This window comes from Pteropus alecto, unplaced genomic scaffold (genome assembly GCF_000325575.1).
Source record: "Pteropus alecto unplaced genomic scaffold, ASM32557v1 scaffold14, whole genome shotgun sequence".
Lineage (NCBI taxonomy): Eukaryota > Metazoa > Chordata > Mammalia > Chiroptera > Pteropodidae > Pteropus > Pteropus alecto.
In genome coordinates, this window is record NW_006436810.1 from 5,467,630 (window position 1) to 5,486,249 (window position 18,620).

Consider the following 18,620-nt stretch of genomic DNA (forward strand, 5'->3'; position numbering starts at 1 on the left):
TTTTGTGTGTTTCAGAACTTGAAGTTTGGCATCACACTGTATCTGCAAAAGAAATAGCCACAGACAGGGCTAGACTCAAAAACAAAACAAAACAAAACACAAACACACCAAAAACTCGAGAAACTAGAATTATGTATCCTTTAAAAATTCAATAATTCAGTGGTAATTGAAATTCTTGGTTTTCCCTCAGAAACCTTTTTCTATTTCTGGCCTTCCCCATCTCAACTGATGATCATTATTTCCAGTTTCTAAACGTTTTCCCTAATTCCTCTCTTCCTCTCACACACAACATCTAATCCAACAGAAAATCTTAATGGCTCTAACTTCAAAATGTATAAATTCAGCTACTTGTTACCACCTTTACTATTATTACTCTGGTTGGCCCCCTTGCCAGGTTACTGATAAGCCTTCCAGCTTCTACCCTTCTCTCTTTTATAGTGGATTTTTAACATAGTAGCTGTGGTAGTGATGCTTTTAAAACCTGAGATAGATCGTATCACTCAAGGGTATCCAGATGGCCACTCAGCAAGACAAATACTCAAAAATCAGTAGCTTTTCCATGTGCAAGTGAACAAACAGAAAAATATAGACAATCATTTTTTAGAAGACTCTTCAAAGACCCGAAAAACCAGGAAGAAAAAGACAGCACAGTTAAAAAAAACAAAACAAAACAAAAAAAAACAATAAGACTGCATCTCAGTTTACCATAGAAGGAATGTAGATGCCAAAAAATAACTCAGTTTACCCAATAGTTAAAGGAATTAGGGGAGAGGAAAAATTTACTAGAAACACTTAGTTGGAAAGATTTTTTTACAGTGAGTGAATATTTGTATTACTAAAATAAGATGATAAATGTTTATATTTTTAAAATAAGATATTTTAAAAATCTCAGTAACTATGGCAACCAAAGGAAGTCCCACAGCTAAGACTAAACTTAAGAAATACGGAAGAAGCTATAATATGTTACTGAGAGAAATGAAATAATGTTTGAGTAAATAAAGCATGTAGTTCTTAGATGCATAAGATGATTTCATGTGGTAAATATCTCAGTTAGTTCTCAAATTAATATATAAATCTCACACAAACAATAAACTCAATATTCTTTTAATAGCTAGTCAAAGTTATTCTAAAATTAACATACCAGAGATAAATGGAATGCATGATTTTTTTTTTGTTTTATTCAATAAACACATATATACTTCACTATTTTAGGCACTTTACAAATATTAACTCATTTAATACTCATGTATAACACTTCGACATATGTAACTATTTAAAAAAGTCAACCTATAAAGTACTCAAAAATATAAATAAAATACCTAGGCATTAACTTATCAAAGAATATGCAAGACTTTTATAGAAAAAAATTATTTTATTGAAAGAGTTTTTAAAGATCTAAAGAAAGAGATATACACTTTTCTGAATAGGACTGCTCAATATCATAAGATACCAATTTTCATAAATTCAATACCATTCCAAACAAAACGTCAGTAAGATCTTTGTTGTTGTTTTTGTTATTGAACTTGACAAGCTGATTCTCAAATTTATATGAAAAAGCAATGGCCTAAGAAAAGCCATGATACTTCTAAAGAAGAAGGTGGAGGGATTTCCCTTACCTTATATCAAAATTTATTATATACTTATAGTATTTAATGCAATATCGTTTTGGTGTAGGACAGATCCATAGAACAGAATAGATAGCACAGAAATGGTTCATATATACAACGGAATTTGATTCTATATAGATGTAGCATTGTATATCACCACTATAGTTCAGTGAAATAAAGCATAGAATTTTTGATAAATAGTATAGTTACCATTGGCTATCCATGAGGAAGAATAATGAAATTGGATCCCTAATAACCATCAAAGTAAAAAAAAAAAATCAATTCTATGTGGATTTAAAGACTTAAATATGAAAGCTAAAACCATAATACTTTAAAAAAAGATGATACAGGAAAACATGACCTTGGGATGGGGAATGATTCTGTAAACATGTGACAGAAGCCCAACCAAACAATAAAGAAGATGGATTAATTCTGTTTCATTAAAATTGCAAACTTCTATAATCAAAAATACCTTTTTAAAAGTGCAAAGTAAAGCCACAAAGAGGTATATGGTACTTATAACATAGGTAACTGATGAGATAGTTAAACACATTCATATTTTTTTTAAATCTTAGAAAAAGACAAATGCAGAGCAGAAAAATGGGTAGAGGTCAACAAAGCACTTCACAGAAAGGAAATAAGAATGGCTGATAAACCTCTGACAAGATGCTAAGCCTTGTTGTCAGGGACATGCAAATTAAAAGCAAAATAAACTATCATTTCTCATCTACCAAACTGAAAACTCGAAGTCTGACATTCTCAAATTCTGGTGAGGATCTGGAGCACTTACAACTCTTCTACACTTACTGTGGAGTGTAAATTGGTTTAAGACTTTAGAAAGTCGTTGGGCGTACTCTACTGTGAGTCTGCCCTTGGCTTCATCTAGAGAAACTTTTCCACATGTGAAAAGAGTGTGTGAAATGAATATTTTTCTCCCATTCTGTGGCTACTAAGGAGACACCCAGCCTGTGGGTGCTGAGGAAACCTGCCAGTAGAGAAGGGGCTGCTGTTGCCTGTGAGCAGCCTGGAGCTAGTCCCCGAGTTCTTGGCGGGATGGGGCTGGGGTGGCTCTGACATGCCCTACTGCTGCGGGAGGGCATGTGATGATGGTCCAAGCTGATCTATAGAGGCAGCCTGTCATTTCCCCAGGCTTGGGCAAGACAGAGCTGCTTTGGAGGGAAGTGTCTTTCCTCCTGCAGGATCCCTCTGTTGACCTCTATTGACAAAGCTTAACATTCTGCCAGCCAGCAAAGGAGATGTTTGTACAGAGTCCAGCTCCAATGCTGCAAAGCAGGGAGGGATGATAGACTTGGAGCTGAGATGCTATAAACTGATAACTGGCCCAGAAGAAATAATTTATCATTATAATTCTAAGATGCTATCTAATAAGTCAGAACTTTCAAATCACTAAAATTTCATTTTCCACTCGGTCCTTTATAATGAGCCAGTTATGTTCTGCAAATACTTTTTGAATTGAGTTATTAGAGTATTATCAGTTTTGAGAGACTGACCAAGAAATTGTTCTCTATTTTGTTTCTTCTTTCTGAGAAGTACTTTTATCATAGCTGTATAGATCTTAGGAAAAGGCCATATAGGCTAGGTAATCATTTAGCTACTGAAAAGAGACAGGTTTCAAACAGAACTGGACCATGCCTCAAAAAGCGAAACTCTGACTCTGTGCGGTAAACACAACTAACTCCATTTTGCATTTACAGATACATAAATGATGGTTGGCAACTGTTGCCTCAAATTTGCATTTCAATGGCCTAGTAATGTCCCAGCACTTACCTACTACTTCACAGGGTTGTTAGTGATAAGGAATAATTAATGATTTGTTAACAAGATGGGATCTTTGATTATAATGTACAATAGATGTACAAATTCTATATTTAACTTTTTTTGCCTTTTAATTGCTATGGATTTCTGGGCCTGCTGCTAGCTAGTTTATCAGACTAAAGAAATGTTTCCTATAATGTCTTATCATCCGTCCCAGTAGACATTGCAGTGTATTTTCTCCAAAATAGAAAAGGCAGTTCATTTCCATTATATATATTGTAAAATGCTGCAGTGCCATCCATTTTTGCTGCAGTCGTCAGTTCCCTGGGACAGCATTCTGAAGTTAGTTAGGAAAGGATAAAAATGGCAAGCAGAGGATTTACTCGTGTTTTCGTGTTGAATGGTTTAAACGGGAACACTACTGGTAGATGGAGGATCCTTCGGATTTTTAGGCACTAGAGGAGAATTTCAGGCCCTGAGAAGGTAATATATTAAGCCCGAGCTCATTTAAATCTCTGCTTTGTCTGACTGACCATCACATTACAGAGCAATCTACTCAGATTGTCTCCAGTGTCGGTTCTGTGACTTCCCAGAACTTCGTATGGCAGTTGGCTTGAGTGGAGCAGGTCATTCTTCTTCTGGGAAGAGAAGTGTTCTGGGCAGGAGCACCAGTCCTAAAATATTGATGTGGCCACTCCGAAAGTATAGCAGTATGACACAGTTCTATGCAGGATGTCACTCAAGCCGTTTTCATTGCCCAGAAATCATTATGCTGAACCTGTAGGTTGTCAATCAAGTTAATTTTGGTAACTGCAAAGTAGATTTTGCCTTTATGGACATTTATATAGGATATGTTTATGTAATTATATAATATGCTTATTCAATGGATGTAAAAGTTTAAAAAATTACTGTTTCACATTTAGTGCCCCCCTTATATCAAGTGTACATAGTCACCCAAGAGCACACAGATGACTCTTCTCTTTAAAGGCACATGCCGCAGGTGTGGTGGTAGTAAGACCGGTGGCATAGCAGGTGTTTGCTTGTACCACATGAAATTGCCATTCTTGCAAGTCAAAGTGGTCAAACACTAGCATACCTCGGAGATGTTGCAGGTTCAGTTCTAGACCACCGTCATAAAACAGTTTTTAAAGTATCGCAATAAAGCGAATCATAATCTTTTGGTTGGTTGAGGGTCTTGCCTTCAATTTGTAAAAAATGCAACATCTGAAAAGCACAATGAATACTTAGGAAAAAAGTATATAATACTTTTATTCTAATGGATTTAGAGATACAAATATCATTGCCCTAAGTACAATTCAAGACATGCAATCTGTTTTATATATGATAGCTACTTGAAATTATATGTATATTACATGAAATTATGTGAGTGCTAACAGTAAACTGATGTGATGTGGAAACACCTTTCTGCACATGACTAATAATCCAGTATATATGATACCTACTTGAAATTTTACTTATATTACATGAAATCATCTGACTGCTAACAGGAAACTAATTTTATATGGAAACACCTCCGCACGTGACTAACAATCCAGAAACAATTTATATATTTATATAAGATACTGTAAGAAAAGTAAAACGACAATCAAAATATGCACAATGAAGCAAAACAGAAACAAATCAATTTATTTTGATCCAAGAGTTCAAAATGATACTGAGAGGGAAAATCACACAAACCTTGGTGACATGTTTGACTGATGCTAAAAATTAACGTGTTATTTTGAAAACTGGTAACTGTTTTTCTTATATAACTACACCACAGTGTAATCAAATGGTTGATAAGAGAAAAGTTTTCTTTGTAACAGTATTCTAGCCAATAATCGAAGAAGGGTAAGATATCACCATTTTGCCACCCTAATCAATTAATGGACCTGGGCAATATCCTAATATCACTAAAAAAGAGACAGCTGGGCATTATATACTTCTTGATGGAAATACATAACAGCATCTAAGAAAGAATAAGAATAAACTCAAACCTGAATCTTTTCAGCCAATTTATAGGAAATAACAGAGATCAGAAGAACACTTTTTAAGTATCTTTAAATGGATATAATCAGCAGGATTAGATTTTAGAAAACTCAATGGAGCGAAAGAACTGATTCCAGGAAGGGGGAGGGGCAAACTGTAGATTACGAGATTTAAGAGACAAATTTAGATTATGAATGGAAGAGACAAATGTGAATATGTGAAGAAAAGAGAGAGAGAGAGGGAAAAGAAGGAGCGTTAGCGACGGGGCCAGAAAGAATCAATAAAATGTGAACACCGACTGGCTATTTGATGGGACGAAGGAATTACTCATAACTTTGTTTACTGTGCTAATAGTACTGTGGTTATGTTTTTTAAAAGTCCCAGTCTTTTAGACATATATACTGAAATATTTATAGAAGAGATTTGCTGCAAAGTAATTCAAGATGTTAAGGAGAGTGAGTGAGGATACAGAGGGAGGGTATAGATGAAACAAGACTGACCAGGAGTTCAAAACTATCGAAGCTGGATGATGATTACAACAGGTTTATTATACTTTTCTCTCTATTTTTGTGGATGTTTGAAGTTTTATATAATAAAAAAGACATCTAACAATGGAACTGGCTATCCCACCGGATAATGAACTCCATGCCACTGGACTCTGTGTTCTGAATCCGTAGGTCTGAAGTAGGACCACAAATTTGTGTTTTCATTAAGCTCATCAAGTGATTCTAAATATCACCCAGGATTAGAAACCCCTGGGCCAGATCATCTCTAAAGTTTATTCTAATTCTGAGTTTTCTAAGTCTGTATTCCTTTGAATGGTATGAACAAGCGGTGCTCCAGAAATTCAGGGACAAAAATAACTGGAGTGATCAGCAAAACTTGGTAAATAAAGTGTAACTTAGTTAACTGAGACCTTGAAAGATAGTTAAAATGTGGACAGTGGAGTATGAATTAAATCCATTCATTCATTCCGCAAATATTTTTAATGCTGTCTCAGTGCCAGACACTGTGCCAAGCGCTGGAGGATATGGTTGTGGTCACAACAGTTAAGATGATAATAATTTGAACCTCATTTATTACGGAGGCTTTGTGTTACCGTGGAGGGATGCTGGTTTTTGATACTGAAGCTTCGGCTTCTTGACCTGCCATCGCAGTTGCTCTTCGATTTAGAATAAGCCACATAACCTGCCTGGGCCTCTGTGTTCTGATCTATCATCAGGAGAAGGTTGAACCATTCCAGCTTTGACTTTTATAAAATATGATGCATGAAGATATTTTGTTCTAGTGCTTTTGCTTCATATGTGGATAGTGTAGTATGTGGGACTAAATGGGTTTTTGGATTGTTGGGGTTCGGGGGGGTTTTTTTGACCCTATAAGTAGCTGTGAAATTTGCTTGTCAGCAGGTGTAGGTGAGGGTATATCTCTTTTTCCTGCCTCTGTAATATAGTTGTATACACAAACATTTAAGCTAGCATAATTAGATTTTCTCCGTAAACTGAAACAGGTCTGATCTTAAGCTCATTTACTGTCTTAGAACAGAATTGATCTTGCTTTCACATTTGATTCACCCACTACAGATTTTGAGAGGAAGAAAAATAGCATTGCTAGCTCAGTTTAACTAGGCCAGAGTTAACAGAGGAAGGTTGGAAAAACAATGTTATAATATGTGTGCCTTTCTCTGTCTTCATTTCACGTGCTAACACATGTAGATCATTCATTTAATTTTGGCCATCCTTGAGATGCTCTGCCAGCTAGTCAGGCTTTTCTCTCTTTGGACATATTAAAATGGTTCAGCGCTCACTTGGCTGTCATGAACCCAGTTTACAGTTTCTGGGATTACCAGGAGAAAAAAACAATATGATGTGTTTCAGCTGTGGCATTAAACATAAAATCCCTTTACAGATATCATCTCAAGTCTGGAATATGACATAGGCTATTATTTTTAAATAAATATGAGATGTAATATAATAGAACAGAGGATTTCAAGTCAAGTGAACCTTATTCTGGCATTACTAACAGTATAATCTAGAATAAGTTATTTAAGGTTTCTGAGAAGCATTTTCCTCATCTTCAGATTTGAAACTAATAACATATTCTTCACAGGGCTATTTTCAGAATTAAATGAAGTAGCACACGTAAAGCCCCAGTGCAGTACCTGCCACCTACCAGGCTGTCAACAAATATAATTTTCCTTTCTTCCCTTTTTTCCTCTCTTTCTCTTCCCTTCATTTATTCATTTTATTAGTTTTTTTTTTTCTTACTGTTTGGTTAGATGCTTTATATTATATATTTTTAAAAGGGCTGGAGTCCCAGTAGTATTCCTCTTTTAAAAGAGTGCATTTTAAAGGCTTAATATAACATATAAATATACCTGTGAAAAAAATAATTAAGGAACAGTTTCTGTATAATTATACACAGGGAGATGGAAGAAAAGGAATATGTCAAGGGCCTACCCTGTGTTAGGTGTGGTGCATATTATATCATTTATACTCCTATTGCCTCAAGAAATAGGTCTGTTCTCCATCTCATTGTAGCTCATTAGATGAGGAAACTAATACCCAGTTTAAGTTACCTAAAATCCAACTGTTAGCAAATTGAAAGTTTGGGATTAGAATCCACATCTTACTTCATGGCCCCTTCTACTGTCCATGGATTTTCAGTCACTGGAGAGAGGCTGGTAGCTTTTGTCCCTAACTAAAGAAAGGACGGGGCAAAGTGCGGGGTGGGAGACATATCTGAATCACCCAGAGGACTGTCTTAAATTATACTCGTGGCACTCTGCTTCTCACCTGCCATAGTAAGACATGGTTTGCTAATATGTCTTATTCTTCAAGTGAGTTGGGATAGAAAAGATGATTGAATATGTTGTTCTATGAATACTGCTAAGATATGAAGTTACATGAATAATTACATCAAATTAAATTCATACATAGATGTGAAGTCTTAAAATTATTTGACAGTCTTATCTATTTTTCTTTATTGTTTCTAGACAATTTGGAAGTCTTCGGACATTTTTGTATGTTCTATATATAATAGAAGTAAATGTTATAATGTATTTTTTTCAGGTTATACTAAGCTGTCAATGACAGTAGAATAGCAGAAAAAAAGTATTTCTTATTTTGATTTGCACCATCACTTCTTTCTTCTTTTATTGAAAATGTAGACTGGCTTATCGTGCTTTTCAATCTAAATTTGATTGTATAAAAGACTAACTAATGAAAATTAAACCACAAATCGCTGTTTTGCAGATTCAGTAAAAAGAAGCTATATTGAGGGAAAATGTTTTAAAAATTAAAACTGTACACTAGCAATAAGGTGTGAGGCAGCTAATTGCTTCCTGTCCATTTCGAAATTACTCGGCCTGAAAAAAGATAGCACATATTGATTTACTGTATAGTAAATGTCCCATGTCCCTCCTAACACCCAGACACACACAGACACTGCACATACACACACAGCAGTGGTGGAAAGGAACCGCATATCTATCCATTCCTTTTATCAAACTTATGTAATAACAAAATTAAGATGGAGCATTTTCTTTGTAAAAGGAAATAGCATAAAATTATTAAAATATGCAAAATAAATGGCAGTGTACTATTACCTTGAATTCACGATGTGTTTGCTTTTAAGCTCAAGAGAAAAACAAGTTTCCAAGGGAAAAATAAATACTTCCTGATAATGTAGTGTCCATTAATCTAGTTATATGTTTATATTGGTAGCATTATATTTATATGCAATGTCAAAACTTAGCCTGTTTGATAATGTTTTGGAAGTTAACATACACATCATGCAAATTCAAATTGTACTCTTCAGTAAGGTCTTTTGCTTTGTTTCAGGAATGATCCACTAATCTAGAGAATATGAGTTTTATTCACACATGTTGTGTTTTAACTCATAGATTCTGCCCTGCTATTTGTGATTGTTCTACAAACATCTGATTTTTTTTTCAACATAGACTTTGAAATGCTAGTTTGGGTTGTCCTAAAGCCAAATCAGTAAAATTAGCGAAAAGTTAAAAAAATTAAAAATAAAAATAAAATAAAAACAACACCGCACACACACAAAAAATAAATGCCAGATCCTGGAGAGCAAGCTGCTCTGAGGAATAATTTGTAAGTACTCATGTAAACATATACACCTCAGACGTTTTATAACATGTGTATGTTTCTTTTTTTGTCTTAAATGAATATAAATTTTTATCTATGATTTTTAATTGTGATCTTGATTGCTTCTATAGCTCAGATGATCAGGAATTCACTGTATTATAGTATCTGACTCTATCTTGAAAGGAGCAAAGCATCCTTATTTGTAGAAAAGGATGCTTTGGAATGACTTCCTTTGTCACGTTGTTTGTTTCTCTATTGCTACGTATGCTTTTGTTAAAAAATACATCTACTTTCAAATAATTCTTTGGCAATGTATTTGCTCTCTTTGTTTGACATTAACATCTATTCCCGAAAGAGCTCTGGTTCAGCTTTTCGTGGAGCTCTGTTGATGGCTGTCTCCTACACCCACCAGCACCCGCTTCATCCCAGAATTCTGAATGCAGGCTTAGCTGCTCTAGCGCGGCTTCTGCTTACTGGTGAGTCCCCATTAACACAGCCACCACTCCTGGGTTGGATAATGGACTCAAAGGTTAAGAGCAGAGGGTCTCAACACTCCAATCAGCAGGGCTTTTCCAGGGCTAATTACCTCTTTACTGCGCTGACTCTAATGTGACATGTTTATTGCCTTAACTAACAACTCATTAGCTTAGTTGATGTTTTTGTCAATATTAATTCGTTCATTTAAGCCAAGTCAAAGCTTAAACAAAGATGTCCAGACTGAGAAACGGGCAGCAGAGTGACTTTTGTTTCTCATCTTTTTTTTTCTCCTTTGCTCAACTTCAATAAAATAAATGTGTAGAAACATTTAGAGTGCTTATATTGAGAATGGTGGTATTTGTCTGTATGCCGGCATGTAAAACAATTCCTAATTTACTTTTCCTGTGGTTCCTCTAGTCTCCATATCACAACTTACTTAATATTTAGTGTCTACTAAGGGCAACTACTTCTAATCTTTGACTACAGATCTATACAGGTTTAACATTCAGCAGTTCCTTGTTCCAGCTGAATGTTTTAGTGTTATTATTAGAAAAGAGATCAGGTAATATCCTCTTGTTTGTTTATAGGAAGGTAAGACTATCTCCTATTCTAGTCTATAGTCCAAAATACGTTTAGTACCCAAAACAAAATGAGATTAAATTTCACTATATGATACAACTTAATTTGAAACTCGAACAGAAAAAAAAAGTACTTTGAATCAAGGAGCATTTGAATTTTATACTCTTGATTATAGGACAAGAAATGGCTAATTACTTCGAATTAGGGCTGTTTCGATTAAGCTAAAATTAATGAATTTTAAAATGCCAAATTAATTTTCTGACTTAACAAAGTTATTTTATGGTTTTTACTAAAAGATATGATGACTTACTTTTTATGCCATACAGGATTTAAGAAGTTTAAAAGCAGTTTTAATAACTACATTAATACAAAGCACCTAGTTATAGAAATATTTGATAATTATTTCATATCCATGAAGAATGTGCACTGCATTGGAATAATTTTTAATCAAATCAAGTACACGTATAAAGCAAAGGAAAGAATTCTAGATGGCAGTCTGCCATCCTTGTTCTTTGATGGACATTAGCAAGTGGGAAAAGGTTTTATTCACTTGGTTACACTTTGAAATAAGTGGCCAATCATTATTAATTCATTTTGCACTTATTGTAATGGCATAAATCATCATAAATTCGTTTGGTTTAAAGTGCATATAATATGTTCTCCCATAGGAATTTCCTTGTAATTGAGCTATTAATTAATGTATTTTTTTAATATGACATTTTTTTCCCTTCTCCACTATTCAGAGCCAAGGATGGTTAGTGGTCATTTCTTCACTTACCATTTTCTTTTAAGTATGAGGAACAAGTTTGGCTTAACTAGGCCCGTAGACTGACCTAGGACCGACCAAAACCCGAGAAAATGGTTATGTATGTTACCTAACAGTTCAGCAGTAATAATTGTGAATGATCTCTGAGGGCTCTTTGGAAAAGTCTCTGAAATGCTGTGATCTTGTAACATTACTAGTAAAAAAAAATTTCATTCTTCCTTGATAAACATGGTTTGACTCTGGCTTCTGTTTTAATCACCGATTCTTAAAATTCCTCTCTCTGGCCACTGGTTTTCTGTAACCATTCATTGGCTGCCATAAAATCCAAGTGTCCTTGGCTGCAGCAAGGAGGCCTCCATAACCAAGGTCTCTGTCCCCTCCTAATGCACTGTCCTTCCACATGTCCCTCCTTCAGCCACTTAGGTTACACAGTGCCTGTTTCCTTCTTCATTCAGGGTGTACTGATTGCTAGATGGTTTATAACAGCTGGTTAGAGATATTGCCTGTGGATAACCAAGGAGTCCTACAAAGTCTTCATGCTTCCAGGGAAGCATCATGGGAGTGAAAACTTAAGCCAGGAAAAAAAAAAAAGGAAATAAAAATTACAAATGGAAAGCTGGAGGAAAATGTCACTGATTTTATACAACTTTTTAAGTGTTCTTTTTTTTTTCTTTTTCTTATTTAGTGCTGTTTTTACACATCTAGAAACTGGGTTAAAAAAATACCTGATTCCTCTGATTCCTGTTCATATCATGAACATGTTATGTTAGTAGGATCTGTGGTTATATGGAAATAAAGGTTTGAATTAGTGTTTAAATGTTCTGTTAGTGTGTGTAACTGGCAGTTGACTCTGTGTTTATAGTGAGTAAAAGAAGGCTAAAAGTGTTACTTATATCAAATTAATGATACTGAAATATGTAACTATAGTTCTTTATTGTTAACAAAATGTTTTCATGTAATAGGCATTCAATAAATGTAGAGTTTGTTAATAAAGTGATTCTACATTTGTGATAAGGATAAATCCAGAAAACAAATTAACTAAGTAATAGTATATGTGTATGTGTGATGGCATGGATATTAATCTTTTAAAAGATGTAGTCATCGTAACCAGCCAGATATTATAAAATTTTTTTAATTGATGTTTTTCATTGGTCAGGTCATGATTAGACAATATTTATCCTGACAAAACAAAGCAACATGTTAGTCACAGTGTAATAATGTCAGCTTTTTGGCCACGGGCTTACGTAGACTTTATTTTGCCGTCTCTGTCTGAATCCTTTTCTCGTCTTTAGCATTTTGCTGTTACAGCAAAGAGTAAATATTTTCTTGCAGCTTTGCTCTTTTGTAGCACTTAAAAAACAAACAAACAGTAATATTGAAGTTAGAACACACACACAAAAAGCTTGAGCTAAAATAGCACTAAAATATGAGCTATTGTTATCACTGCTGACTGCGTGACAACAGAATTAGTCTCTCAAATTCCAGAGGGTCTGAGTTCATTATGATTTACCCAATGGTAGATTATAGTGCTCTCTGCTTTCTTAAAGGGTTTTGTTAGGTTTCAATATGTTTTCCAGTGTTCTGAGGCTGTCTGCATTTTGGTAGTTCATTTGGACATCTGACTAGGCATACAGGGGTGGTGGTGATGGTGATGGTGATGGTGATGATGTTCGTGATGGTGGACATACAGGGGTGGTGGTGATGGTGATGGTGATGATGTTCGTGATGGTGATGGTGTTCTACTCACTGAATTCCCACCATAAAGCTGCCACAGTAAATGTACTACTCACCTACCTTACAATTAGGAAGGATGAATTATTTGATAACTTGACCTTGAATATGGTCCCAGATTAACTTGAATAATGCTGAATTTCACCTTGTAACAAGTTGAGTTCAGAGCCTCTTGGCAGTCTCAGTTAAGAGCCAGAAGGACTTACTAGTTGCAATACTCAACAGTGGGAAGAGGTGTCATTGTAGGTCCTTGAGACAGTAAATTTATTAGAAATTGCAGTTGTCTCCAGACTTTTTGGTTTATCATGGGCCAGGAAAATTTCCAAAAATAAAATTTGAGGGTATTTAGCAGTGCTTTAAATTTTTTACTTTGCTGAGTATAAATATTAAAAAATACCACTGTCTTCATCATTTTATAAAAAAAACTTTTATTCACCATAAAAGTAGTAAACATAATCTTAGAATAAGCACTCCTTTAAGTTGAATAAATTTAGCCTTATGAAAAAGACTTATTACATCGTTTATATTTTTACCATATCACCATAGAGTCAGAATCTTCCCCATGGGCCACACAGGTACATGGTAGGCTCTCGGAAATTTCCAATCCGTGTATAATTTTGTTGACTATGCTGGGCACATATAGTATAAGGTAAATTTTAGTATTTGCCAAAGCAACAATATGTCTTAAGTACTTAACTGAATATAAAGCACTGTGCTAATAAGCCTATATTACAAATATAAAAGTATTTCTAAAAAATTTCCTATGTCCTAGGGACTTACTCTTTTAGCAGATGTGAAAAGGTAATAATAATAAAAAAAAAATAGCTTTAGACAATAGAATAAATGCTAAGAAGTTCTATATCGTTTTTTGTTAAGTGTATGGACAATAATTACTATATAAATAAGAATTTCATTCTAAGGTAAGCAGGGAAGATGGGGCAGAAATTTCTAGCTACCTATGCAATACCATTCTCCCCTTCCACATGAACAAAACCTCAGTTTCGTTGAAGATGGCCATGTGCCCACCTAACAAAAACTACATTTCCCATCCTTCCTCGAAGCCAGGGAATTATTATATGATATGATTCTAGCAAATGAAGTGTAACCAGACTTAAGAAAGGGGCTTGACTTAACTGGAATGTGTTCTTTTTGCCCTTCAGCGACGACCTCTTCCTGCCTGGAAGATGGATGCAGTGCTGGCTGTGCAATTAACCATTTTGTGACCGTGATGCATCTAAGTTAGAGCCAAGACAATTAAAGGATCTTGGTGTAGCTATATTTAGCTGTTGAATCAGTGATAGCAGCCTTCTCAATGTATAAGAAAAGATAACACATGTCATTTATTTAATCTTCTGTTTGGGGGAGACATTGGTAACTACGGCTTAAATTATTCCGCAATTCAGAAGGAGGAAGAGATTGATCATAAAGGATATAGTTTTAAATCCATAGTTGGGTGGAGTGTCATGAATAAAACATGGTTGTAAATATGTACATTGTGCTCACAGATGAGTACTGATCGTTACCTGTGGCCTGAGCCACGGCGTCCTAGACCCAGGCCTGCAGCTAGCCCCTTGCCTTCCACGGTTCTCAGTTATCTGATCTAAAACATAGGAAGAGATTTTTCTAACATCCTTCTAATTTAAAAATTCTGCGATTCTAATACTCCATTTGCCTAGGAATAAGTGGATCACAATTAAAAAGGCAATAGGGGCTTGCCCCTTTCTAATCACAAGACAGCCCAAGTATTGATTTTCTAAAATGGAAATCTGATCATACCTCTCCTTTGATTAAAACTTTCCAGTGATTCCCCAGTGTCGGAATAAACAAACTCTTAGCATGGCATAGCGTGTAAGGCCCTTCGTGATGAGGCTCTAAGAACCTGTCCTGCCTCATAGCACTGTTACATTTCACTCCCCTCGCCCTCTGCCCCCCTGCCCATCTCGACCCCTTTCCTTTCCTCCACAGAATTGCCAGTCATGTCGAACTTCATGGAATCCCTCAATTCTACTCCATTCTCGCCTATTTCCCGGTCCTTAGACATGCTGTTCTCTCTGCCTGGGTGCTTTCTTTCCATACTCCTCCCTTCTGAGTGGCTAACTCCCACTTAGTTTTTAGGTTTTGGTACAGAGGTCACCTTTCACTGAAAAGCTTCTCATACCCCTAAGATGGGGCTAAGTGCCTCTGTTAAGTTCTGTCTTGGTAACTTGTGCTTATAAATATAACACTGTTTATAATATATTCACATTACCTATTTGTTCACCTATCTCCTGAACTAGAATGAATTTCCTTTAGAGGAAAAACTGAGTCTTATTCTCTTATGTTTCCCCAGCACTTAGTACAACATAGCAATATTCTGTAAACAGATATTACTTGAATCTTTGGGTGGATAGATTGAGACCAAATTATGGAAAGCCTTGAGTGAATGTCAGGCCAGTCGTTGAACTTTTTAACACTGCCACTGTTGAGTCTTTGTGAAGGAATCAGTCACACTGGCAGATGATAGGATTGTTTCCACCTTGCATACTCAGTGAGGCCCTGTGGAATAGTGGGGCTTTTGCATAAAGTAAGTACATTTGTATTTTTGTACAAAATTAGATTCCGTCCTATACAGTTAAAATGCAGCCTTTATTGGGTACCAAAAACTTAAGAAAAATTATGAGATAAATTTCAAAATCATAAAATTCTGTCACAAGACTTTTTCTATCACTAAAGAAGTTACCATCATTATCTTAATTTTAGCTTTTTCATCACCTTGGTTAACTTTGCAGAGCACCTACATTGTATGCGGTTATAAATTAAATCTACCCTAAATTAGAGAATACGATATAAATTGAGACAAGAATAAATTATCCCTCCCTTTTTATTATTATACAACGATTTTTTAAAAGTTGGTTCCTTAGCATCAGCAGAAAGAATCTACGATTAGGAAATTCGAAGCCTTAGGCATCCTCGATCGTCCTCTCGGAACATCGGTGTCATGACTGCGTGAAGCACTGACATTATATGAGCATCCTGTTCATCAGGGCTAAAAATCAAAAGATTTAACTTGGAAATTCTCTTCATCTTATAGTATTTACATGTTTTCTTTGAGATAAGTTGTCAGAGGTGGATATGGAATTTTAACATTTGTATTTCTTTAAAATTCCAAAACAGATCATTGAAAAAAAAATTATACTCTTACTAGTAGATTTAAAATGTGTGTGTTAAACAGGCTGTTTTTCTCTCCCGTTCTCTCGATGTCCCACACATGGCCTGCCAGAACGGTAAACACTGCCCTCTCAGCCTTGTGGGGGTCTTTGCTTTATACTACCCAGAGACTCTGAGTTGAACTAAAGAAGGAGAGATGCTTCGGGAGAATTTCACAATTACTGAATGAAATGGGAAGTGATTTAAGAGAGGGGTGGTGGCGTTACGGGGGAACCTGTGTTTCCTGCTCACTGTGAGGGTAGGGTACTCTGCAGGGGAGCAGCAGGCACCTTGGAGGGCTGGGGGCCATTGTAGAGACAGGGGTCTTTTGGAGAACACTTACTGGTTTTTCCTTTTCTGTCCTTTCATTGGAGGGCATCTGATCGTATCCCTTATGCTGTCCTTCCCACCTTGTCAGAAAAAAAATGATGGAAAGTATCAAGAAATGGGCCACTTATTATTTATTATTGCTCTCAGGAAAAAAGTTGTCAGAGTAGTGAGGAAGCTGCCTCTTGAGTCCCCACTACAGCAGCCATGAGCAACCAGCCCCATCCCTGGTATCCACGAATGTTCCCACCAGCCACCAGCGCAGAAGTGGTAGAGTGTGGTTAAGGAAAAGGATGATTGAAATGCTATAAAGCATTGTACTTAGGAAACTTTACTTCCCCTTTGCAATATTACTTGCCAAGGACCCACCTCCAGGGAGCCCTAACCCTCAGATTGGAAGCCATCGCTGTGGCGTTTCAGGATGTCTTCAGAGAACAGCAGTGGGGGGGTTTCTCTGCAGCTCCTGCAACATCCTAGAAGTAAAGAATAAACGGGAAAGCGGTAGGTTTCTTGACATTTTGAAATATCATTCTGACAAACTGGGCAGGGAGCTGCATTAGGAATGTACATGCTGTAAAGGCAGATTTCTTTTCCACTTTAGGTCCATAATGTGCTCAAAACGCTGTGCTTGGTGGTTTGGGAAACGGAGAGTTACATGCAACATAGGCCCTACCCTCAAGGAGCTAACAAACTGGCTAAGGACAAGGGACATGCACAGACATGCTTGTATTTAAAATATCATGGGACATATAGAGCTGGCAGAAAATAGAGAACAGTGGATCGCTTTTTCGAAGTTTATTTTTTATGGTTTACACAACTCGAAGCTTTCCATATTAATTTATATGGCAAGGTATGAGAGTAAAATTTACAAATACATGCATGAGTAAAGTATGAATTGGGGGGATGTTTTCTCAGGAGGCTTCCCCTACGTGTGTACTTTTTTAGTTTGCTGCAGGACTTGTTAAACCAACATCCATGGCCTCTTGAAAAATTTTCTGCAGAATTAGGTGGGTAAGTATATGTGCGTAGTTTCCTAGGAAAAGGACCGATGGCTTTCAGCAGATGCTTAAAAAGTTCTATGACTAGGAAGAAGTTCAGAAGCACTGATTTACAGACGGCATTCACAGACTGTTATCTTGGCTTTACATACGCTTCTCTTCACCTCCACTTCAATCCACTGTCATTTAACAATCAACTATAACATAAAATGAGTGTTTTTATTTGTTGAATGCACTAAAATTTATATGCCATGTTCTTAATTTTGGAGACAGACAATTTCAACATATTCATAGTGAGCTGTGACTGCCATTATTGAGTACTCGCCAGTGCTTGGCAGTTGGCAGTACACTTTGCGTGCATTAATTCATTTAACACTCTGGTGCTTCATGAGAGATGGCTATTATCCCCATGCTACAGACAGGGAAACTGAGGCTCACTGAGTACCTTCCTAAGCCTGCCCCCTAGTAAGTTATGAAACCATGGTTAATCCTCTGTGTTAAATCTGAAGCCTGTGTTACGCTAGCCAGTATGCTATACTGTTCTATGATTTATAAATGGTTTTGTCTCTTCTAAAACTCTCTTCTAAATTGCAGCTTGCTCTTCACAATCCCTTGTGTTTTTCTTTTTTTAATGTCAAAATGCCTTTTGAAGTAGATGGGCTTTTGCGGCTTCAGAGCCACCAGGCGCACGTATGCACACTGCCAGCGTTATCGTCAACATGAAGCATGGTATCTGTATGTTCATTAAAATCTAGATCGCGTCATCAGCTTTAAACATCATAACGAGCTGTTTTTTAATTTAACCGACTTGTGTGGAGAATTTGCTGCACACTTTACACCATCACTCTCGATCAGAACACCCGACTGTGGAGGGACATGCCTGCAGGAGGCGAGACGTTCTGCCTTCTCCATCCCTCACCCCACTGGACAGACGTTGTCTGTAATGAGATGTGTCACCGGTGGGAAGTGTTTGACGTATGAACTCTGTTAGATGCAGAAGAAAGGTGAAGAAATACCACGTTACATCATTTGAAACCATCTCTATTTTGCAGCATGCTGAGTAGGGAGAAACATT

General features: G+C 36.3%; 1 protein-coding gene across 3 annotated transcripts in view; it reads left to right on the forward strand.

Annotated features, from left to right (window-relative positions):
- Positions 1 to 18,620, forward strand: part of WDR7 (WD repeat domain 7) — a 281,883-nt gene that overhangs the window by 176,010 nt on the left and 87,253 nt on the right. The gene's annotated exons all lie outside the window — the stretch shown is intronic.